The sequence below is a fragment of the Oncorhynchus keta genome, chromosome 36, assembly GCF_023373465.1.
Source record: "Oncorhynchus keta strain PuntledgeMale-10-30-2019 chromosome 36, Oket_V2, whole genome shotgun sequence".
NCBI lineage: Eukaryota > Metazoa > Chordata > Actinopteri > Salmoniformes > Salmonidae > Oncorhynchus > Oncorhynchus keta.
The window spans coordinates 23,315,535-23,339,923 of NC_068456.1; the positions used below are offsets into that span (position 1 = coordinate 23,315,535).

At 43.1% G+C, this 24,389-nt stretch overlaps 1 protein-coding gene across 2 annotated transcripts in view; it reads right to left on the reverse strand.

Annotated features, from left to right (window-relative positions):
- Positions 1–22,984, reverse strand: part of LOC118369821 (spectrin beta chain, non-erythrocytic 1-like) — a 122,586-nt gene extending 99,602 nt beyond the window's left edge. For both annotated transcript variants that reach the window (XM_052498682.1, XM_052498684.1), the window contains exon 1: positions 22,794–22,984. The gene's annotated coding sequence lies outside the window, so the exon portion shown is untranslated. The remainder of the gene's footprint in view (positions 1–22,793) is intronic.
- Positions 22,985–24,389: the final 1,405 nt, after the last annotated feature.

Sequence of the window (24,389 nt, forward strand, 5' to 3'; positions counted from 1 at the left end):
CTATAAGCAAGATGGAGATTAGAAAATAACATTATCTAAACATGTTCACATAGCATGTTAATGTTATATACAGTTTACATAAGAAAACCTGACAGCAGAGCAATGTGGAAACATTTACGAGCCAATAAACATGTCCAACTATGAACACTCAGAGGACACTCATCCTCACGATTCTTAATAGGCATCATCACAGCCACTAAGAGTGATTAGGAATTCTGAACAGGCACTTGTCGAGTTGCCCAGGCCAGTTCTTCAGTGACCTAGCATGGCTCTCCATGGTGATTATTCAGTCTCCACAGTTCCTATGGTGCTGGCATCAGGGCCAGATAACAACCTCCATTTGTGGCCCCGCAGAGATAAACCACAGCCCGGCTGGAATCAAGTCAGCCATTCACTGGCTTCCGGACTGCAATGTCATGTGTCGTAAAAGAATGTCACAGACAACGCAGTGACTGTCCCAGCCAGAGAGGGGAGGAGGGAGAGGGGAAGGGTGTGCCTTTGGAAACTAAGAGGTAATCCTAAATACACCCAACAGTCAATAAGAGGAAGTGCACTCCTCTCAATAGTTCCAGGGGCCAATCATTGGGAGTGCATTGTGCAGTATTGTCAGTCTGAAGATGACATTGACCAGACGAACTCTGCTGCAGTATTCGCCGGCGGTGACAAACAAAAATCTAGCCTTTCTACAATGTTAAACTGCACAACCCAGTCCTCATTAAATACCTTCAGTCATTCCCTCTGATAGTAAACGGAGACCGTTTCCCACTCACCTCCCTCCACCACTCTTCATATGAGGATTCCAACAGAGTGCAACAATGGCCACAGTGGGACCAGTGGAATGGAGGGAGTCACACCTCATTAGACTGAGGGCCTCGAGGAGCTTAGAGCCGTGTCTAATGATTTAGTGGTGGATGGGATGCGTGTTGAAGCTGTGATAAACCTACTCAAGGGAGTTTTTTGGCATGCCAAATATGAAGAGTGGGTCTGTGTTTTCAAATGGCTGGGTATGTGCATACGTACGTACTTCAAAGGCTGGTGCCCAGATTATGTCTTCGGTCTGCCTGCCAAATTGACACTCAGCCCCTAGAAGCCTCTTAACAAACAAAGGCTCCGGTCTTACTGATGTAAGCGGAAGGGAGATTGCCTGGCGACGGCTCAGCCAATCACATGAAACCAAAGTGTTTTAACATTAATAAAATACACTGTTCAATGCGAATCAGATGAGCGCACAGAGATTATTCCGTTGTGCCGGTCTCCATCACGTTCATGCATGCTCAGTTCAGATAGCGTTCGACTGCTCATGGAGGCCAACAGCACTACAGTAGTCTCCTGGTAAATACACTCCTGCTGTGAGGATGAATTATGAAGGAAGGCCTGAGTGTTGTGTGGGTGGGGTTGTGCATCTCGAGGAAAGCCCATCTGACCTTCCTTCCCCCCATTTGTTCAGAGGAATACATGTCAGTCCCATCCTCCAGCCATCATAGTGTTGGCCTTAAGCATCATGAACGAGGGGTGCCGGCTGTCAATCAGAATTCTGCCATATACTCACAACTTTACTTAGCCTGTCCAGTCACCACTCGCAGGGCTTCACTGTGGAGGTATTCTCACCAGTATAATATAAAAGGACCATCATTATGCTTATAATGCAAGAGCCAAGTATCATAGATGCTAGTCACTTTAATGTCACCGAGCCAGTTAAATCAAAGTGGCTGTGATGGGCTAAGTAAGGTTGAGAGAGTATATGGCTGAATTCTGATTGACATCTGACACCCCTTCTTCATGATAGGCAAGTCCAACACTATGGTGGTAGACTCAAAAGCACTTTGGCTATCAATGGTGGTATATAGCAAGTGCTGCGTCCTCGGCATTGTGAGTTGCTGTGCTGCATTCTAGGCATTGTGAGTTGCTGAGAAGATGTTATGTAACGGTCCTCCCTTTCCCATGACTGCTGCAGCACCTTAGACTCCCCTCCCTGTCAGCGCTTAAATGGAGGCTTGTGGCAATATATATGCATCATGTAAGGTCAAAGGTTACAGGCTATATCATCCATCTGTGTTGTGGAGCACGTCGCAAACGCTTCCGATTTCTTTGCAAGACTATTCTCCTGAAACTACAACGTGCCTGTATGAATGGAACTTTGACAGGAGAAATGGGGATTATAAATCTATCCGGGTCAGCTCACCGCAAGATGTGATGGTTTTCCCTTGCAAAACACTTTAATATCTGGTTCTCTAAACATTTTGGGAAAGTGAGAAGTTGTGGCTTGTATTTGTATAACTGTAAAGCACATTAGTGAGCTATATAGCAATGTTAGTGTCAGGCAGTTAGAGACAGCCATGCATTTTAAATTCCCAGGCCCTTTTTTCCCCACTATTAGTTCCATAAACACTGCTCAACCTGAAGAGAAGGCCAACAAAGGACTCTCCATATAGGCAGAAACACATAGGCCAGTGGACTTACTAAGTACAGCAGTATCACGCCAATATTTTCCAAACCATATCAGCTATTTACAGTACCATTAGCCAAGCGGCATTTTGGTACCTTGTGCGAGTATGCAATAGGGCAGCAATAGTTTACACATTTAAAGAGATCTTAAATTGAAACGTTGCAAATATATTGAAAGCCAAACACTGTATCCCTAGCCAGGGCACAGGCAGAAATGGTGCATTTTGCAGGCACACTATGGTCTGGATAACATTACTCTCCCTCCCACTCTACTCAGAGTACAAACACGCAAACGCTCCCTCCCACAGATTTCCTACACTTACGCAACTCCGCCAGCCCTGCTGCCAAAAGGCTCTCTTCTCCCTCAGACCCCAAAACAGCCACTCCTCTCCATGCACAGATGGGGGGAGCGGGGGACAGGGACGGGGAGGAGGCTAAGGGAGAGACGGTTGGGGTGGGAGGCCAGCGGCAGGCTTTAGGGATCGGGGGACTTTAAACCTAGAACATAAGTAATAGTTCTAGACAGTTTTGAGCTGTGCTTAGAGGGCAAAGTCATTAGCAAGTCATGTCCACAGGCGCAGGGGGGCAGTGTGGCAGCAGAGAGGATAGAGGAAGGGTAGACGAACAGAGAATTACCAAGCAAACATATGATAACCATACCAAAATGGTTATGGTAGGAGTTAGGGACGTAGCATGATCCGGATAGCACTAGCCTTTAAAACTACACTTTAGGAGTCTGTTTGAGGTGAAGAAGAAGTTTCTCGTCGCACGAGAGAGACAGGGATGCTCGACCACCACTCCAGCCTACACATCCAGCACCTCAACACTACCACTTGTTGGATTTTTGTTGGATCTCGGCCACTTTCATGTCACGCCTGGTATGCCATTAACCCAGGTTCTACAAATTAGAGGATAATCCCCTTAACAGACAAGCCACGTGGTACTGTAAATAAACCAGGCATTAAGTGACCATACGACTTCCAGTTGGCTTCTGGTCCACATCAGGCAAGATGAACAGCTGGGTAATAGACTCTGCCAACTGCACTGTGGATATTTCATTTCAGAGGAGCGCTTCCCTGTCCTGAATAATAAAAGGCCTGTTTAAAGAAGCTGATGCCAAATATGTTTTATTGATGAACTAGGTTACATCAACCACAAATCAATTAGTTCTTCATCTGATCAAAGAAAGGAAATATTCTACAGCAGTTCCCTGGTCAAAAAAAAAACTAAAAGCCATTAAGGCCGGGACAAAATCCCTAATGAATGATATCTGACATGACCAAGATGACCCTGACAACCCTCCAGCTAGCTAATGTAGACAAATCTAGCTGAGGTTTTCCCAGATGTACACATTCACACAAATCTGAGAGAGAATTAGTCCTCAAAATAATTAATTTCCTAGCACGAGAATAGACCCATTGATAGGGTCACAAAACAGATGGCCCAATTGACAGCACAGACGCTTCAACTGTGAACAACAAATTTCACAAGGCTGTGTAGCATAGCCCGAATTAAGCTCATGTCGCTCATGGGATTGGAATGAAAAAATAAAAAATAAAAGTACTTTGGGAGAGAACAAGGCCCATAGTCTGTGGGTGAGGCCCTCAGTCCAGTCAGAATGGCGACTACGAACAAATAGCATGATGTCACAGATATACAAAAGTATATACAGCTAAAACTACACTGATATCAAGCCTTACTAACAAACAAGCAGCCAGACAACTAACAGTTGATGGGTACTAGGGACAGGCGGAACATACGTCAACTAATATATTATTCATTTTAAAAAGCATCCAGACCGTTCAGCCAGTACAGGCCCAGAGGACTGGAGCCCTGCCCAGCATTTTATGGCCACCATGTCACCATGGAAACTCAATCTGCTCTTTGGGAGTCCTTAAGGACCAGCCCCGCCAACCCCAAAGTGGGTCGGACATTTTGTGGTTAGTGGGAGTAAGGGCCAGTGATGGTACATTTAAAATGGAGGACTTACGATGGGGCTGTCTTGTTTTGAATATCCTCTTTTTCAGCTCCTCTTTCTTGATTAACCACAAGCACACAGCAAGAGGACGTCCACAAAGTAAATAAATAATGAACCCTCATCAGCAAAATAAACTTCACACCTTCAATCTGGGCTCTGAAAGCACACAGGAGAGTGCATTGCATAAGGGGCTGCAGAACGTAGAAAGTGACAGGAAGCTCCTAACAATTGACAGGAAGCTCCTAACGATCATTTGAATTGTGTTTGGGATGCTGCTTCATCTGGCTAAACTGAGGCAGAACAGGGCACCCCGCTGACCGATAACGGTGCTGAGACCGGTTGGGACAGGAGCAAGGGAAAGGACTTTGTGGTGAAGCTACATGGTCTGTCCAAACCCGCTGGTAAATCAAACTGTCAGCAATTCTAGCCTTGCAAACCACCGTACTTAACCATGGCAAAGTGACTGGGAATATGGCAGAATACAAACAGTGTAGTTATTGCCTCTGTAAGGCAATCAAACAGGCAAAAACGTCAGTAGAGACAAAGTGGAGTCGCAATTCAATGGCTCAGACACGAGACGTATGTAGCAGGGTCTACAGACAATCACAGAATACAAAGGGAAAACCAGCCACGTCGTGGACACCAACATCTTGCTACCGGACAAGTTTAAACACCGTCGTCCGTTTTGAGGATAATAGTGTCACTGACGCGGCCCACTACCAAGGACTGTGGGCTCAGACATTTAAGTGTGTTAACCCCTTTCAAGGCTGCCGGCCCAGACGGCATCCCTAGCCGCTTCCCCAAAGTTGGGTGAAATTTGGCCCATTCCTCCTGACAGAGCTGGTGTAACTGAGTCAGGTTTGTAGGCCTCCTTGCTCGTGCACGCTTTTTAATTTCTGCCCACAAATTGTCTATAGGATTGAAGTCAGGGCTTTGTGATGGCCACTCAAATACCTAGACTTTGTCCTTAAGCTATTTTGGAAGCATGCTTGGGGTCATTGGCCATTTGGAAGACCTATTTGCAACCAAGCTTTAACGTCATGACTGTCTTGAGATATTGCTTCAATATATCCACATAATGTTCCATCCTCATGATGCCATCTATTTTGTGAAGTGCACCAGTCCCTCCTCCAGAAAAGCACACCAACATGATGCTGCCACCCCTGTTCTTCACAGTTGGGATGGTGTTCAGCTTGCAAGCATCCCCCTTTTTACTCCAAACATAACGATGGTAATTATGGCCAAATAGTTCTCAGACCAGAAGAGGTCCAAAAAGTACGATCTTTGTCCCCATGTGCAGTGGCTTCCTCCTTGCTGAGCGGCCTTTCAGGTTATGTCGATATAGGACTCGTTTTACTGTGGATATAGATACTTTTGCACCCGTTTCCTCCAGCATCTTCACATGGTCCTTCGCTATTCTGGGATTGATTTGCACTTCTCACCAAAGTATGTTCATCTCTAGGAGACAGAACGCATCTCCTTCCTGTGCGGTATGACGGCTGCGTGGTCCCATGGTCTTCATACTTACGTACTACTGTTTGTACAGATGAACGTGGTACCTTGCTCCCAAGGATGAACCAGACTTGTGGAGGTCTACAAATTTTTTTTAGGTCCTGGCTGATTTATTTGGATTTTCCCATGATGTCACGCAAAGAGGCACTGCATTTGAAGGTAGGTCTTGAAATACATCCACAGGTACATCTCCAATTAACTCAAATGATGTCAATTAGCCTAACAGAAGCTTCCATAGCCATGACATCATTTTCTGGAATTTTCCAAGCTGTTTGAAGGCACAGTCAACTTAGTGTATGTACACTTCTGACCAACAGGAATTGTGATAATGAAATAGTCTAAACAATTGTTGGAAAATATACTTAGGACATCTACTTTGTGCATGACACAGAGTTGCCAAAACTATAGTTTGTTAACAAGAAATGTGTGGAGTGGTTGAAAAACTGGTTTTAATGACTCCAACCTAAGTGTACGTAAACTTCCGACTTCAACTGTACATAGACTTCAAATCCCTGGCAACTTCAGTAATGGAACAATAGTCACTTTAAAAATGTTTGCATATTTTTGCGTGACTCATTTCATTTGTATATACTGTATTCTATTCCACACAGACATTGCTCATCCTAAAATATTACATTCTTTTCATTTTAGGTTGTGTGTATTGTTAGATATTACTGCACTGTTGGAGCTAGAAACAAGCATTTCGCTACACCTGCAATAATATCAGCTAAACATGTGTATGTGACAAATACAATTTGATTTAACACTAGAAAGGACAGTTATATCTAGTTTTACGACACACTGAAATAACACGCTTGGAAACGGGATTCTTCACATTTCTCACCACTTCAGTCTGCAAGTGAAGGGTGCAAATTGCCATTACTCTGAGATGGACAGGGTGCACTTGCGACAAGTGGGTTCAAGAGGACCCTTCAGAGCTCAAGATCTCTCCCGCTCTCCGAATGAGGAATGGTAATGCGGCTAACTTCAAGCAATGCAAGCGGATACGCATGCATCAATTCAAACTTTGGCCAAGACTTCCTAAACATAAGCCAACATATAGCAGGAAAACTGTTAATTACGTGGAGGCTTGCAAGTCAAGGCTGACAAATGATCACATGAAAGAACTCTACTTGTGATTCCACATCTTTTGGTTTCTTATGAGCAGTAATAACGCTCACCCACTGTCCCCATGAACTAGAATTCCTCCTTTTAGGGAAAAACAATATTTACCTACAGTGCTGGACTTCAGCGTTTGACTGGTCACTGGGGGGGATGTTTTAGATTAGACCTCGTTTTAAACACTGAGCTGCATCTATTAAGCAGGGTTGATTACATTCTCTTGGCTCATCTCAGACATATGCACTGCAGATAGCACAGGTTGTTCCCATCTCTGCTCAGGGTGGGACAGTATTGGTGAGGAGCCAAGGAGAGGGGAGTAGGGCCAACATCCCATGATTGATTACCTGCTTAGTGTGGCTTTAAGAACATTCAGCATCGGTATCAGCAGAGAACAATGTTGAACTGTCATCACTAATCCATTTACTAAAATCTGTACTGCCAACCCACAGAAACTGTTCACTCACTCCATTTCTACCATCCTGAAGGCTGTACACAAGCTGTTTGTAGCCATCCATTTGTAAGATATTTATGTTGTGTTCAAATCTAGGCTGTTATTGTTCAGGAGGTACAGGAATACTGCAGGGTACTGAATATTTCATACAGAAATGCATTCCAATGATTGTATGAAGCCGATGGAAAATTGTTCCAGGAAAAACAAAATTAGCTTTTTTTCAGTAATCAATAATGCTGAATAAGCCATCTAACACACAGGAATATAAAAACATCAATTATCAAATGTGCTTAGTATATGGGTACTATATTAAAATACAGATTTTGGCAGCACCAATGGGAGCCAGCACATTCTAAAACTGACTGCACACCAACAGTACAAAACATTGAGAACACCGTCCTTAGAACAGCCTCAATTCATCAGGGCATGGACTCTACAAGTTGTCGAAAGCGTTCCCCAGGGATACTGGTCCATGTTGACTCCAAACGCTTCCCACGGTTGCATCAAGTTGGCTGGATGTCCTTTGAGTGGTGGCAGAAAAAGTACCCAATTGTCATACATGAGTAAAGATACCCAGTAAATACTAATTGAGTAAAAGTCAAAGTATACTGAAGTCCCACAAGTAAATATACTCAAGTGCCACAAATAAACGTAACTGCTAAAATATACTTAAGTATCAATTTTTTTTTAAATCCTTATATTAAGCAAACAATTTTCTTGGAGAGCCAGGAGCACACTCAGACATTTACAAACAAAGCATGTTTAGTGAGTCGGCCAGATTCGAGGCAGTAGGGATGTTCTTTTAATAATTGCATGAATTTTACACTCTGACCTGCTAAGCATTCAACTTTTGGTTGTCAGGGATATTGTATAGAGTAAAAAGTACATTATTTTCTTTAGGAATGTAGTGAAGTAAAAGTTGTAAAAATATATTTTTTTAAATGGTAAAGTACCTATATCACCCAAAAGCAAATTAAGTAGTACTTTAAAGTATTTTTATTTAAGTACTTTACAGCACTGGTTGGTGGACCATTAGATACACAACTGTTGAGCATGAAAAATCCAGCAGTGTTGCAGTTGACACAAACTGCTACACTTGGCACTTACTACTATACCCCCTACAAAAGGCACATCAGTCTATTGCCATGACCATTTACCCTTTGAGTGGCGCACACACAAGCCATGTCTCAACGCTTAAAAATCCTTCTTTAACCTGGCTCCCATTCATCTACACTGTTTGAAATAGATTTAACAATTGATATCAGTAAGAAAATCATAGCTTTCACGTTGATTCACCTAGTCAGTCTCATGGAAAGAGGTGTGCTTAATGTTTTGAACAGCCAGTGCAAATCCACAGATTACCTGCAGCACATCTCCAATATACATCTCCCACCATCTGAAGGCCAGCACAAAGAACAGAACGGGAAGAACACGTGCCTGCACTCCACCCTCCCTACAGTATGTGTTGTAACTCCTCCATACCTCTGGGAGGAGGGCCAGAGCTGAGCACGCGCACGCAGACTCCAGCATCCTCAGTGCGTTCTGTCAGTGCAGCCCTATGCCGATCGACCGGCAGAATGCCCCGGACAGATTAGAGAGCCTTCATGAATCATTGCTCACCTTGGATGATTCCCAGGGCATCTCGGACCATAGTGCTGCTCCTCCCCAAGAGCATTGTGGGATGTCATACTAATCTATTTAGATTATATACACGCAAGTCTCTGCACATACTCACGTCGCTCTGATTTTAGAGCAGAGCTGCACGATAGCTCAGCTAGGTCAGTCACTTGTTTTGGCAGGGTAATGGTTAGCACAGCACACTAGCTTCTGGAGTACAAGATTCCGTTGTTGACGTGAGATTGACTCTCGCCTTGGGCAGATGAGGAGCGACTCCATCACGTAGATACCGTGTATCAATAAGGACAGGAGTTGTTCCTGACCATGTGGCCTGGTGATGAAATTGGACGTCCCCAATTCTTGTTCCTCTCATTTCTGATGTCAGACACCAATCTCCTGCTGCTGGGTGACATTATTGGCAGGTCAGACGAGCAAACGATCCCCTCTCCACTGGGGAATCAATTCTGGGTTGCGACTGAGCCACGGGGCTGAATTGTGTGTTCAAGGACAGGCTCCCAGGGCCTTGCCTGTGGACCCCACTATTCCCAGCATGCCATGTGTGGGACGGTGTGTATTTAAGGAAAAATAATACTCCAGAGCAAATCTCCTGAATACATCAGCACAGCTCAACCCCCCCAACCTTAGTAAAAAATGAAACTCCCACAAGAGTGTATTTTAAGCAGAGACGGACAGTTACTGACAAGGCTCACAATCACACACACCCCCCCCACACACACACAAACAAGCAAACGTCAAATGAAGGAGAATCTGGACACAGCACTGTAGTAGGATATTATTTTGGAAAAGCTTGTGCCATTATGCTGGTTAACATATGCAGTTATTCCAGGGACCTCTCGTTCTAAGGATGGAGAGACAGGCTTTACAGGATCCAGACAGCCTGCATGTTGAGGCTGTCATTATAACAATAATATTACTGAATGGATCCTGTGATCCTGAGGGTGATACTGGCAAGACATCACAGCCCACAGAATCAGAATGACAGACAGACTGAAGTAGACGAACGCACAGTGAAAGCAGAGTTTAAAGACCCCCGTCATGTCTAATCGTGGTTTCACACTGACTATCGTTATGAACTCATGTCACCTGTTTTCATGACATCTACCAGTGAGGTCTGCACTGTGTTTAAATAGAACTGTGTCAATCTCATGGGCTCAAAAATGTATATTGGTGCTCAATTTTCCTTTCCTTATACTGACATTATGTGGGGGTGTTTGCAGAATGATTCTTCAGAGAGAACAGATTAACATTGTATCTCTCCTTGGCTAGTGTTTTACACCCACTCTATAACATTATCACTGAGCTGCCACATCTGCAGAACTTCATTAATTTGGATTGCGAGCATCCACCACTTTGTGCATAGAACATCATGCTCACAGACTGTGTGTAGGGTTACAGCTAATGTTGTAAGTAGCCTTTGGCTACATGCAAATCAAATTAAAGAAATCCCAGAGAAGGTCATGTCGCAAACTCCCCTGCTCAAGTTTCCCCCATTAACAAAATGCAGAACTGAAAAGCCCCAAAAAGTCAAAGGACATTATCTCAGACACACATTGCCAATGCCTTGGATTTCATACATATACTCAATAAAAGTAAACATGTAAAGCTGAAATAAAAGACACCAGAATCACAAGAAGCTTATTTCTCTCAAATGCTGTGTACAAATTTGATTACATCCCTGTTAGTGACCATTTTTCCTTTGCCAAGATAATCAATCCACCTGACAGGTGTGGCATATCAAGAAGATGATTAAAAAGCATGTTCAACACAGGTGCACATTATGCTGGGACAATAAAAGACCTCTAAAATGTGCAGTTGTCACAATACAATGCCACAGATCTCAAGTTGAGGGAGCGTGCAATTGGCATGCTGACTGCAGGAATGTCCAACAGAGCTGTTGCCAGAGAATTTAATGTTAATGTCTACTATAAGCCGCCTCCAACGTAATTTTAGAGAATTTGGCAGTACATCCAACCGGCCTCACAACCCGGAGACCATGTGTAACCATGCCAGCCAAGGACCTCCACATCCGGCTTCTTCAGGATCGACGCCAGCCAAGGACCTTCAGAGGGAGTGTGGGGGTGCTGAGGAGTATTTCTGTCTGTAATAAAGCCCTTTAGTGGGGAAAAACTCATTCTGATTGGCTGGGCCTGGCTCCCAAATGAGTGGGCCTACACACTCCCAGGCCCACTCCCTCATGGCTGCTACCCTGCCCAGTAATGTGAAATCCACAGATTAGGGCCCAGTTAATTTGTTTCAAGAGTCTGATTTCCTTCTATGAACTAAGTCAGTAAAATGTTTGAAATAGTTGCGTTCATACCTCCATAACTCCTAGGCCTAGAGCCATGCACACATTGGCTCTTGGGTGTGTACACAATATAGAACTCAAACTGCTTGGGGCCATGAGTGAATACACATGAACCAGTCTGAATATGAAAAAAACATGGATGAACTGTAGCTGTTATCTATTGAGCAGTAGAGACATTTGTCTCCAAACCCCTGAGGTCCAGCCCAACTGGCAAGTGTCTTCAATTACATTTTTAACCTCTCTCTGTCCGAGTCTAATACCAACATGTTTTAAGCAGACCACCATAGTGCCTGTGCCCTAAAACACTAAGGTAACTTGCCTAAATGACTACTGACCCACAGCACTCACATCTGTAGCCATGAAGTGCTTTGAAAGGCTGATCATGGAACACAACACTAATTATTCCAGAAACACTATACCCACTCTAATTTGCATACCACCCCAACAGCTCCACAGATGCAATCGCTATTACACTCCACACTGCCCTTTCACACCTGGAAAAAATGAACACCTATGAATAGAATGCTATTCATTGACTACAGCACAGCATTCAACACCAGGGTGCCCTCACAAGCTCATTATTAAGCTAAGGACCCTGAGACCAAACACCTCCCTCTGCAACTGGATCCGGGACTTCCTGACGGGCCGCCCCCAGGTGGTACGGGTAGGTAACAGCACATCCGCCACACTAATCCTCAACACAGGGGCCCCTCAGGGGTGCGTGCTCAGTCCCCTCCTGTACTCCCTGTTCACTCATGACTGCACGGCCATGCAAGACTCCAACACCATCATTAAGTTTGCCAATGACACAGTGGTAGGTAGGCCTGGTGACAGACAACGACGAGACAGCCTATAGGGAGGTCAGAGAACTGGCCGTATGGTGCCAGGACAACAACCTCTCAACGTGATCAAGACAAATGAGATGATTGTGGACTACAGGAAAAAGAGGACCGAGCACGCCCCCATTCTTATCGATGGGGCTGCAGTGGAGCAAGTTGAGAGCTTCAAGTTCTTTGGTGTCCACATCACCAACAACCTAACATGGTCCAAGCACACCAAGACAGTTGTGAAGAGGGCACAACAAAACCTATTCCCCTATTCCCCCCATAGTCACTTAACTTTACCTCAACTAACCAGTACCCCTTGTATATAGTCTTGCTATTGTTATTTTACTGCCGCTCTTTACTTACTTGTTACTTTTATATCTTATGCATATTTTTTTAACTGCATTGTTGGTTAGGGGCTCATAAGTAAACATTTCACTGTAAAGTCTACACCTGTTGTATGCGGCGCATGTGACTAATACAACTTGATTTGAGTTGGTAAACACTCCCGCTGTCAAGTCAATCACACATTCCACTGACCAAGCCTCGCTGCACATTCCACTGCCCACTGAAACACCAACAGTCAGCCTACTCTACTCACCACCATATGAATGATTCCATGCCATCCTTATGCCAAAGAATCCATTAAATCGCTCACACACACAGGTTAACTCACCACTTCAACAGTGCTGCACAATCTCCCACTCCTAAACAGTTGTTTAGAATAGATGACAATGGGTACAACTGTAGTAGTCAAGACTGACCCCAGCAGAGGTCATCCCTGGGTCAAAGTTATCCTTGGTTGTACACAACGTGAGGCAAACCAGGATTAGCACTGGAGAAATGTAACATGTCTCAAACAGGTTCTGTGTAGAGCAGAGTGTAAACAGAAAAGGGAAAACTTAATCTCTGTACTGAGAAGAATGGTATGATGGTGGTGGGAAATAAACTACTGCTCTTGTCAAACTAAATGGATGCCAGACCTTGCGGTTAAGGACAGGAGAAGACAGAGGTACAAGGTATAGAGTAATTGGGAATTGAGAGGTCCTTTCAACAATGAACTCCGATCCCTCCATTTATACAGACATGTCCACCAGAGAATCTAATCCTAAACTAAAACAGAGAGAGAATTCCTAAACTAAAACATGCAATTGGGGGGGGTATAAAATAAGAGCGAGAGAAAATACCTTTCCGGCTGAAACAGTTGCCTATATTTAGCCAGGGTTGTGCCATTGAGCAAACGCACCAGTTCTGTCGCACAGTTCTGCCGTTCCATTTCCTACCTGCTGCAGCTTTCCAGCACTTTCCCCTCCCTGATGGGACATCAACCCACTTACAGCCTTGTAGATGAACAGCCAGAGATGTTTCCACCAGGCAAGGTGACCCCAGCCATTCTCACACAGAGGAGCGCACTCAGCATGGGTTGCACAGCTCAGCTGACCCGGGGTGCCAGAGATAGAGAGGCTACAGTGGGGCTATACAGGTCAGGCCTAACCCTCTAATGGGGAAACCAAACCCACTCACAGGTAAATTCTGTGTTGATTTTACTTGAAAGGAGCACTAGGACATTGGAGATGTATATAAACCTGTTTAATATGGCTGGGATCCCGTTAACGGGATGGATATGACAGCCATTGAAAGTGCAGGGCGCCAAAGTCAAAAACAGAAATCTCATAACTAAAATTCCTCAGACATAGTACCATTTTAAAGATTTTAAAAAGGCTTTACGACGAAAGCACAACATTATGTTAGGTCAGCACTTATTCACAGAAAAACAGCCATTTTTCCAGCCACAGAGAGGAGTCACAAAAAGCAGAAAGATAAAATTAATCACTAATCTTTGATGATCTTCATCAAATGACATGTTTTGTTCGATAAAGTTCATATTTATAGCCAAAAATCTGTTTACATTGGCGCATTTTCAGTAATGTTTTGCCTCCAAAACATCCAGTGATTTTGCAGAGAGCCACATCAATTTACAGAAATACTCATAAACATTGATAAAAAGATACAAGTATTATACATGGAACTTCAGATAAACCTCTCCTTAATGCAACCGCTGTGTCAGATTTTTAAAAAACTTTTCAGAAAAAAAGCACACCATGCTATAATCTGAGTACAGCGCTCTAAGCCCAAACAAGCCATAAAGATATCTGCCATGTTGTGGAGTCAGATGTCAGAATACCATTATAAATATTCACTTACCTGTGATCATCAGAATAAAGTCCATCATTTATGTCCAAACAACTTTTTGTTCGCGCGTTCAATACACAATTCAAACTCACTACGTGCGGGCAAGTCCATGCAAAAGTTCAGAAGAAAAGTCATATTACAGTTCGTAGAAACTTGTCAAACGATGTACAGAATCAATCTTTAGGATGTTAACATAAAATCTTCAATAATGTTCCAACCGGAGAATTCCTTTGTCTGTAGAAATGCAATGGAAAGCAGGTCTAACTCACATGAACGCGGGTGGTCAGCTCATGACACTGCCAGACCCCTGACTCAAAGAGCCTTCATTCCCCCCCCTCCTTCACAGTAGAAGCGTCAAACAAGGTTCTAGACTGTTGACATCTAGTGGAAGCCTTGGGAAGTGCAATATGACCAATATCCCACTGTATATTGGATATGCCGATGAGTTGAAAAACTACAAACCTCAGATTTCCCACTTCCTGGTTGGATTTCTCAAGTTTTTGCCTGCCATATGAGTTCTGTTATACACAGACATCATTCAAACAGTTTTAGAAACGTCAGTGTTTTCTATCCAAATCTACATATATATTAACAACTGGGCGTGAGTAGCAGGCAGTTTACTCTGGGCACCTTAAAATCATCCAAGCTACTCAATACTGCCCCCAGTCATAAGAGGTTAAGACAAAAACAATTCCATGAAACAAAGTCTACTACAGGTCCCTGGACATCCTTTTTCTTTTAATCTGTTTAATAAAGCAAAAAGAAAAAAAAATCTTAGCCTCTAGTGACACCCCAGGACCATTGTCACCATCTGACACTAATTAGCATAACAGACAAATATTACTAGGAAATATTCCTATTCATGAAAATCACAAGTGAAATATATTGAGACACAGCTTAGACTTTTGTTAATCACCCGGTCATCTCAGATTTTCAAAATATGCTTTACAGCCAAAGCTAGACAAGCATGTGTAAGTTCATCGATAGCCTAGCATAGCATTTTGTCCAGCTAGCAGGTAACGGAAATCAGAAAAGCAATCAAATCAAATTGTTTACTTTTGATGAGCTTCGGATGTTTTCACTCACGAGACTCCCAGTTAGATAGCAAATGTTCCTTTTTTCCAAAAATATAATTGTTGTAGGCGAAATAGCTCCGTTTGTGCTTCACGTTTGGCTGAGAAAGCGCCCGGAAATTGCAGTCACGAAAATGGTGAAAAATATTCCAATAATCAACAGAAACATGGCAAACTTCATTTATAATCCATCCTCAAGGTGTTTTTCCAAATATCTATTCGATAATATATCCAGCGAGACAATTCGTTTTTCAGTAGGACCGATTGGAGTGATGGCTACCTCTGTATTTTACTCGAGAATCTCTGGGAGCATCAGGTGACCACTTGCGCAATGTAGCCACCTACGGGTATTCTTCAACATAAATGCGTAAAACTACGTCACAATGCTGTAGGCACCGTCGGGAATACGGAGAAAGAGTAATCTGGTTGATAGCAGTGAATGGGCTCAATAGGGACGCAGCGCTTTCAGAACATTAGGCACTTCCAGATTGGATTTCTCAGGCTTTCGCCTGCAACATAATTTCTGTTATACACAGACAATATTTTTACAGTTTTGGAAACTTTAGTGTTTTCTATCCTAAGCTGTCAATTATATGCATATTCTAGCATCTTGTCCTGACAAAATATCCCGTTTATTACAGGAATGTTTTTTTTTCTCCAAAAATGAAAATACTGCCCCTAGTCACAAATTAAGAGCAAAGATCTAAAGGGGAATCAAGTTAAACAATAAAGTGTTCTACCCACCCCGGTGTCAGTAAGCTGAGGGAAGGGCTAGAGAAATGTAACGCAAATCCATAGACCGAGCTATGAATGCAGGGACTGACCATCCATGATATCAAAACTATGGGGTTAGCCATGTTGTTTTCAGGCTATATAGTGTTAACCTTTTAGGGATAGGGGGCAGCATTGTCACTTTGGATGAATAGCGTGCCCATAGTGAACTGCCTCCCCTATCCCAGATGCTAGTAGATGCATATTATTGGATAGAAAACACTGAAGTATATTTTTAAAAAAGCTGTTTGAATTATGTCTGCGAGTATAACAGAACTCATTGGGCAGGCAAACTTCCAAACAGGAAGTGGAAATTCTGGAGCTGGTTGATTTAACTCAATCGCCTATTCACTGGTCTAGCAGAATGCCAGTTCCTGGTTATGCGCAGTACTCAGTATATCGTCATGCGCTCCATTACTCTGTATACAAAAACGAATGCAGAGTTCACCTGGACCAGCGCCAGCTTTTAAACATGTGAACTAAACGTGCTAGCTAATTGGACACTAGTAATTGACATTCTGGAACAAAATGATTTATTGCGGAACTAAGATTCCTTGCACTGCATTCTGATGAAAGCTCAAAGGGAATATTTATGATGTAATTTCATATTTGTTGACTCCAACATGGCGGAGAAATATATTTAGCATGGTATGCTTTCTTCCTAACGTTTAAAAATAAAAATCTGACACAGCGGTTGCATTAAGAACCAGTGTATCTTTTGTCAAAGTTAGAGTATTTTTGTTATCTGACGTAGCGCTGTAATTACTCCGGATTTTTTGGAGGCATTTCTGAACATGGCGCCAATGTAAACCGAGATGTGGCTATAAATATGCATATTATCGAACAAAACATAAATGTATTGTGTAACATGTCATATGAGTGTCATCTGATGAAGGTTATCAAAGGTTAGTGATTAACTTTCTTTGGCTGTGTTTTTTTGGATTTGGTGGTTAACATAAATATATGTTGCGTTCTCTGTAAAACTTTTTTTTATTTTTAAAATCAGACACGATTGGTAGATTAACAAGATGTTTTTCATTTGCTGTATTGGACACGTTAATGTGTGATAGTTAAATATTTCTAAAATATTTTTGAATTTCCCGTGCTACCTTTTCAGCAGAATGTTGGGGGAGGTTCAGTTATCGGAACGTGTCCTAGACAGGTTAATGTACATTTACAAACATCTGGAATAAAAAAAGTTGACCTAGGCTTGAGGCATTTATAAGTTATATTCTTCAAGAATCAATGGGTACAAATAATGTATACATCTAATGGATGAAGTAACTACAGATTGCCTCTTTAAAAAGGAACAAACCCAACCAAAAGCAGAATCTCATTCTCTTGATTGAAGAGTGAGAGAGGACAGAGAACAGGTTCCCACTGCAGGGCAGGCTGGCCTCATTCCTGAAAATAGACATCACCTGCTTGCTTATCTGCCACCAAGTTCAAGTACTCTTATAGGACAATGAGCATTCCTCAGTTCTCCCAGAGAGCTAGAAAATAAGTTCCTCCTTCAGTAAACAAACACCCATCACTTCACAAGACAAGAAGCCTCTGAGGTTAACAGGATTCCCCCGGGGGATAATGTATGAACACTACTCTGCACTAATAACTGATGAAACAGCGAGCTCGTTTTGCATGGCCCAGATGGGGGGGGGGGGGTTTGAACGTTTCAGACTATTCCAGTCGTCCTTAATTGAAATGACCACCCACCCGGGGCCCCCGAGCCATGCAAAAGGAACTTGTCCACCTACTGGCTTGGTACATAGGTAGAAAACAACAGAGGATCGAGATAAAATGTGCACACAGTTATAAAAAAAGGGAACACTAAAATAACACATCCTAGATCTGAATGAAATATTCGTATTAAATACTTTTCTTTACATAGTTGAATGTGCTGACAACAAAAATCACACAAATTATCACTGGAAATCAAATGTATCAACCCATGGAGGTCTGGATTTGGAGTGACTCAAAATTGATGTAATGTCCTTAAAACAAGTCAAAATGAGGCTCAGTAGTGTGTGTGGCATCCACGTGCCTGTATGACCTCCTACAAGGCGTGGGGATGCTCCTGATGAGGTGGCGGATGACCCTCCGACACATTGGTGCGGCTGGCTTCCGGGTTGGACGAGCGCTGTGTTAAGCAGTACGGCTGGTTGGGTTGTGTATGGGAGGACGCATGACTTTCAACCTTAAGTCTCTCCCGAGTCCGTACGGGAGTTGTAGCGATGAGACAAGATAGTAGCTATTACCACAATTGGATACCACAAAATTGGGGAGAAAAAAAGGGGTAAAAAAATGTTGTTGTTTTTTAAAGATACTGTTGCCCATCCAGATCTGGCAGAAAAATACACTTGAATCAGTAATAAAAACCTTTATGGTTGTGAGGTCTGGGGTCCGCTCAAACACCAAGAATTGAGAAACTGAATGCAGAATTCTGCAAAAATATCCCCAGCTAACATCATAAAACAATTCACGCAGAGCAAAATTAAGCCAATGCATGCTAATGGCCAAGATCCTGAAAATATCTGTTAAATTCTACAACCACCTAAAAGGAAGCGATTCACAAACCTTCCACAACAAAGCCATCATCTACAGAGAGATGAACCTGGAGAAGAGCTGGTCCCGGGGCTCTATTCACAAACACACCCCACAGAGCCCCAGGACAGCAATTCAATTAGACCCACCTAAATCATGAGGGGAAAAAGAGAATTATTGGACACATTAGAAAGAATTTACAAAAGAGCAAACTAGATACCTGACCACTGACTGACCCAAAATTAACGACAGCTGTGACTATGTACAGACTCTGTGAGCATAGCCTTGCTATTGAGAAAGGCCGCCGTAGGCAGACCTGGCTCTCAAGAGAACAGGCTATGGCCACACTGCCCACAAAATGTGGAAACTGAGCTGCACGTCCTAACCTCCTGCCAAATGTATGACCATAGACACATTTCCCTCAGATTACACAGATCCACAAAGAATTTGATAACTCTCATATCTATTGGGTGAAATACCAGTGTACTATCAAAGCAGCAAGATTTGTGACCTGTTGCCACAAGAAAGGGGACACCAGCTAACACCATTGTAAATACAAACCATATTTATTTATCCTTTTGTACTTGAACTATTTGCATATTGTTTATAGCCATAACATTTGAAATGTCTCTATTCCTTTGGAACTTTGAGTGTAATGTTTCCTGTTTATTATTTTTATTGTTTATTTCACTTTGGTTTCCCATGCCAATAAAGCCCTTTGAATTGAAAAAAAGGGAGATACAGTCTTTTATCATTATGATCACAGTCACACTCATGCTAGAGCACAGCCAACCAGCACACAAACTACAGCCAAGGGCTCACGAGGAGGCTACTGGCCTGTGATGCCAGTCATCCTAAAAACTGAGAACGTGGCTATGGACTTGTATGTGTCACAGTTTCCTCCTGAATGGCTGAATATAGCCAATACTCTGAAAGGGCACGAGGGTTTGTGAAATGGTGCGGTAAATATTTACATTAATGTTCAATAGCAAAAGGCCTGCTCACTCGAAATATACAGAGTGTACAAAACACCTTCCTAATACTGAGTTGCTCTCCCCTTTCTCCTCAGCCTCAATTCATCAGGGCATGGACTCTACAAAGTGTTGAAAGCGTTCCACAGGGATGCTGGCCCATGTTGACTCCAATGTTCGCACAGTTGTCTCAAGTTGGCTGGATGCCCTTTGGGTGGTGGACCATTCTTGATACACTCGGGAAACTGTTGAGGGTGAAAAACCCAGCAAAATTGCAGTTCTTCACACAAACCAGTGCGCCTGGTACCTACTACCATACCCTGTTCAAAGGCACTTACACTAAGTTTGTGGACACCCTGTTGCTGACAGGTGTATAAAATAGAGCACAGACAAGCAATCTCCAGAGAAAAACATTGGCAGTAGAATGTCCCGTATTGAAGAGCTCAGTGACCTTCAGGGTGGCACCATCATAGGATGCCCGCTTCACCAACAAGTCAGTTCGTCAAATTTCTGCCCTGCTTGAGCTGCCCCGGTCAACTATAAAAGTGCTGTTATTGTGAAGAGAAAACATCAAAGAGCAACAGCTCAGCTGCGAAGTGGTAGGCCACACAAGCTCACAGAACAGGCCCACCAAGTGCTGAAGCATGTAACGTGGAAAAAAAACATTTTTTTTTTTAAAGTCCGACCTCAGTTGCAACACTCACAGTTCCAAAGTGCCTCTGGAAGCAACGTCAGCACAACAACTTTTTTTTTTTTAACTAGGCAAGTCAGTTAAGAACAATTTCTTATTTTCAATGACGGCCTAGGAACAGTGGGTTAACTGCCTGTTCAGGGGCAGAATGACATGTTTGTACCTTGTAACCGAAAGGTTACAAGCTAAAATCCCCGAGCTGACTAGTCCAACACCCTAACCACTAGGCTACTCTATCGGGAGCTTCAAGACTAAGATCAACATATGCAATGCTAAGTGCCAGCTGGTGTGGTGTAAAGCTCGCTGCCATTGGACTCCGGAGCAGTGGAAACGCGTTCTCTAGAGTGATGATTCACGCTTCACCATCTGGCAGTCCAACGGACAACTCTGGATGTGGCGGATGCCAAGAGAACACTACCTGCCCTAATGCATTATGCCGACTTTAAAGTTTGGTGGAGGAGGAATAATGGTCTGGGGCTGTTTTTCCATGTTTTGGGCTAGGCCCCTTAGTTCCAGTGAAGTTAAATATTAACAGTAGAGCATACAATTACATTCTAGACAATTCTGTGCTTCCAACTTTGGCAACAATTTGGGAAGGCCCTTTCCTGACAAAATAGTTTGTCGAGATCGGTGTGGAAGAACTTGACTGGCCTGCACAGAGCCCTGACCTCAATTCCATTGAACACCTTTGGGATGAATTGGAACGTAGGCCTAATCGCCCAACATCAGAGCCCGACCTCACAATGCTCTTGTGGCTGAATGGAAGCAAGTCCCCACAGCAATGTGCCAAAAATTTTATTGGACCAGGTCTCTCTTGAAAAAGATAAATAAAGGTTCAATAATCATTTATTTTAATAGTGGAAAGCCTTCCCAGAAGAGCTGTTATAGCAGCAAAGGGGGGCAACTCCATATCAATACCCATGATTTTTGTAGGAGATGTTCAACATGCAGGTGTCCACATACATTACATGGCCAAAGGTATACATTTGTCTTTGCCCATTCAACATCTGAATGGCAGTGCGCTGCCCTACGGGACTCCCAATCTCAGCCGGTTGTGATGCATCCTGGATTCGAACCAGGGTGTCTGTAGTGACGCCTCTAGCACCGAGATGCAATGCCTTATACCTCTGCGCCACTCGGGAGCCCGATGATGTCTCGATTGTCTGATGGCTTAAAAATCCTTTAATTTGTCCCCTCCCCATCTATACTGATTGAAGTAGAAATAACATCAATAAGGGATCGTAGCTTTCACCTGGTCAGTGTCATGGAAAGAGCAGTCGTTCCTAATGTTTTGTACATTCAATATAGACCCTGCAGCAGAGCAATGATTTACAACCAAACTGACTCACGACTGTCAGTGACACTCGGGACAGCAAAGCCAATGCGCTGGATATCTCATAATCACAAGGCGTTCGTAACTATTTAAAAGGCCTCAAAGCCCACCTTGCTCAATATAGTGACAACCCCGTTTGGCACAAACATGTGAAGACGTGAGGCAAATGGGGGATTCCACCACCAAAGGGTCAATTCAGCAGTTGACTGTGATTTAAATTGTGCCAATGACGTCACTAAATGTTTTCAACTCCGGGTAAACATTAAAGGGTAGCCTCGAGCCACATGTAGCAGAGAGCAGACTCCGATGTGACATAGGCCTACAGCGAGCGATACATGCATCTCCTAGCTGATTACATAATAGCTTCAAGTTAAACATACGGTACCTAGATGTAATTCTTCCTCAATATCATTACGCACATTTAATACATTAAAGTCAAGAATTTCGCTTTGAATGTCGAATTTTATCAGTGTTTGGCTTGAAATCATAGCAATGTTTCTATAAACAAGGGCGGCCACGCCTGCATCTCTTCAAAGAGCAGTAGGGTGGCTCCTTGTGTATACCGTTATATACATTCTCAAACCTCCAGATTAACATGGCGCAATGTGTGACTGCGAACCAAGTACCCTACAGATTAGATGCTCTCTGAATGAATGGCCTTTAGAAAAACACAACGCCGCACAAACACATACATCTGATAGTTCAAGCAAAGACAACTTCAACAGGGTCAAATATAAACATGAACTTCGAAATCTGAGCAATGTGGATAGAACAAGATCTGTTCGGTTCCACATGATTTTTGCAACAGTAATTGATTCTAACTGGATACAAAGAGAACTCTTATTGCGGTGTAATCTGTTTAGAGCGGTCCGGAGCGTAGTCTCCATCGCCGAGAAGAGCGCCAAGCCAATTTCCTATCTCAATAAAATAATTGCACAAACTTACCAATCAACAATTTCGGAGAAGCCTGCAAACAGCACGCAGCCAGACACTGGACGAGAAAAACGCAGAATCCTGATGGAGTCCTCCTCACCACCTTTCTTGCTGCAACTGCAGCACAATCTCGACAGTGGGCGGAGACTTCGTCCGCAAGGTCTCACGCAGCAAGTGGGTTCTGCGCAAGGCTTCTTCGTCAGTGGTCGCGTTCCTCTGCTCAGATATTGCATGCATCAACCAATGGTTGCGTGACGCGTCAATTACTGTGTCATTGACTGACAATTCCTATGACATATGATATTGTTAACTGATACTGAAAATACCTGTCCAGGCGTTGTAAGATCTTGCAGACGTCAACAACGCCTGGGCAGAGAAGCGCGTCCAACATCTCCACATGCGTGATTTAGGGCAACGTTTGAAATTAAAAGTGGGACCTTATTGCGGTCTATATCTCAATGCTGCCACTGTATAATATGCTGTGTCAGCATAGCTATTTAATTAAATGTAGAAGTGTACATACATTTGCACTTGTATCAACCAGCTGAGCATTAATAAATTAAATCAGGACTGGTAAAAGCACAAGCCAAAGAAAATCGTGTGTCCTAAACACATTGTAGACTGTAGACACATTGGAAATTCTTTGTGGAAATTCTTGGAAGATTCGATAGTGTCATCATAAAGTAAAGATTGTGTTATAGAGAGATGACACACTTACATTACATTTTCGCAGAAGCTCGACTTACAGGAGCAATTATGGTTACATGCCTTGCTTAAGGGCTCATTAATAGATTTGTCACCTAGTCAGCTCGGGGATTTGAGCCAGTGACTTTTGCAGTTATTGACCCAAAGCTCTTACCAGCTAAGCTGTCTCCCCCAATAAAATATTATGCTACTGTATATAACAACTGAAAAGCCAATACAGGCAGCCTAGAATACAGATTGAAACATTTAAAAAAAATCAAAATGTCTCTAGGGATTACCCTTTTTGTTCATTCTCTATTCTCTATCAAAATAGTGAGAGACATTGAAGATATTAGAGAACGTATACCCTTCATTTCAGTGAAATAAATAGTCACAGAGAGAACACTAACTGACTTTTGTCATCAGTTGAACGATGTTTCCTCGGACATATTGGTGCTTCTGGGTTAAGCGGGTGTTAAGGGGTGTGGTTTGGCAGGTCATGTTTCGGGGGATGCATGACATCACTTTTGCCTCTCCCGAGCCCGTTGGGGAGTAGCAGCGATGAGACAAGATCATCATTGGATATCATGAAAAAGGGGGTAATAACAAAAAAAAAGAGTACTTCTTTTGTAGTCCAGCACTGGTTGAATCAACATTATCTCCATGTTATTTAAATAAATTACGTTGAAATTACGTCTGTGGGAGGCAGTGTTAGAGCAGAAGAGTTGTGTGTTAGTTCATGCTCAGCGCTATGGGGCATAGCTCTGGACAGAGGTTCAGGACCATGGCAATCTTGTTTAAGACACAATTTTCAAATTTTCTGGCTCACGTCTCTGGTTCTGATAAGCAGGCTCCGCTTCCAACATCTGGAGTTGAGAGAATGAGACAAGCTCGCTTCAGGACATCCCGTTTCCTCCCATGGGG